This window comes from Lissotriton vulgaris, chromosome 9 (genome assembly GCF_964263255.1).
Source record: "Lissotriton vulgaris chromosome 9, aLisVul1.2, whole genome shotgun sequence".
NCBI lineage: Eukaryota > Metazoa > Chordata > Amphibia > Caudata > Salamandridae > Lissotriton > Lissotriton vulgaris.
In genome coordinates this window covers 726,214,843-726,216,562 of record NC_141697.1, presented here as the reverse complement: position 1 = coordinate 726,216,562, position 1,720 = coordinate 726,214,843, and the positions used below count along the sequence as shown (strand labels likewise).

The 1,720-nt window shown below is 48.1% G+C and overlaps 1 protein-coding gene across 1 annotated transcript in view; it reads right to left on the bottom strand.

Annotated features, from left to right (window-relative positions):
* Positions 1–1,337, bottom strand: part of ARHGAP35 (Rho GTPase activating protein 35) — a 578,000-nt gene extending 576,663 nt beyond the window's left edge. The window contains exon 1 of the mRNA XM_086938465.1: positions 1,090–1,337. The gene's annotated coding sequence lies outside the window, so the exon portion shown is untranslated. The remainder of the gene's footprint in view (positions 1–1,089) is intronic.
* Positions 1,338–1,720: the final 383 nt, after the last annotated feature.

Genomic DNA, 1,720 nt, shown 5'->3' with positions numbered 1-1,720 from the left:
AACATTTTAAAAGGAAACCAATTTGTATAACTGACAATGTTTAAACCTAGCATGTGGCAAAAAAAAAAAACCTTGTTTAGATTAATGTGACAAAAACACCAAACATTCACTGGGCAGGGGATCTGCTCAGAATCGGACAAGAACTAGAACTGTTCCGTTTTTAGAGTACTTGGCCTACTAACGTTTACTTCATGTGGGTTAATTGCAAATAACTTCTAAGTGAAGTGATGGTAGGAACACTTGACAAGGTAAAGCACGAATGATTGAGGACTGGGTAACATGCGATTGAGCAGTGGCATTAGAGTTGGGAGGCACGTGGTTTAGAAGAGGGACTAGAAAGGAGTAGTGATTTTGAGGGTGAGCCAATTAAGTTGACAATAAGTTTTGGGGAGGTAAAGAAGTAAGTGCAACACTCTACAAATGAAGAAGAAATGCAACTGTCTTAAGGATTGAGGATGAACTACCATAGGCATAAAGAAGAATATGTCTCAGTGTGTTGATAAGTGATGCATAAGCCGCAGCCAGACCTCAAATATGACCATGTAGTTGTTATAAAGCACCAGTGACTGGAAAAACTGAGCAGAGCCTGTCTATCACAATCGATGTTGTGGCACAGGCACTAGTGATTAAGAAGTGAAACAAACATGAGTTATTTTACGGGGTGGCTAAGCACCATTGTATTAGAAGGCGTAGAGAAACACCAGTGATTAGAGGGAGGGATGAAGCAGCAATGTGCGAAACGGAAGACTTCTTCGGAAATGTATGGGACTACATGAGTATTTGAAGAAATGACTGTCTAGGTTCCCAAAGAACATTAATAGTTTAGGGTCATATGCCATGGAGGGGTTTGTTGCTAGATCTCGGATTCAAGGGGTGTCATCAACGGTGGGTTGAGCTATTGCTTTAAGTGACGGGTGGGGGGCTACGATGACCAAGGATGTTATGAAATTATCGTAAAATGGGGGGCACTGACGCCCCCAACCCCCAGGGATGGTGGAAAGCTCCGACAGGCCCAGGGAGGGGCTGTCTTGTAATGAAGGGGAGGGGCATGCTGTGCGCAGGGCCCTGCCTCCCCTTTGCTGAACATACCATATCTGCGGATATCCTTCCACTCTCGGCCCGGTGTCCGTTCTCCCGTCAGCAGGGGAGCGGCTTTCTCATGTCCCCTGGTGCGAGGGGCGCGGCTCGGCTGCAGGCGGGCGGACTGTAATGGCGGCGCAGGCAGCAGCGGCGGCCCTTTCTCCTGAGGGGCGGGGGAAGGAGGCAGCTCGAGCCGCGGAGAAAGGGCTGCGTGAAGGAGCGCGAGCCAAGACCGATGCGCGCTCACGACGAGGGGCGGGACCAAGCCATAGGGGGCGCGCGCGCGCGCGTGAGTCTGCGCGAGACAACAGCGAGTGCTAGACGCAAGACGATCATAGGAGCGGCATGCTGGGGGATGGGCAAGACCGAACGAAAAGAAGCTGCATGGAGCGTTGAAAGAGAAATAGGACAAAAAACGCGAAAGTCAGCGTCAAATTGCCTTAAGCGAAATCAATAGAAAAGGGACAAAAATTGCGCATCATATCGACGCCCTCAAAGATAAAAACAAAAGAAGGACAAGTGTGTCAGTGTCACAGAACATGTCTACACTATCGGGTCTAGTTGAATTAGAAACAAACATAAAAGAAAGACTTAACTTTCTCTGTTAACGGAATCTTGTCACTTAGAGAACTAGAAGTGC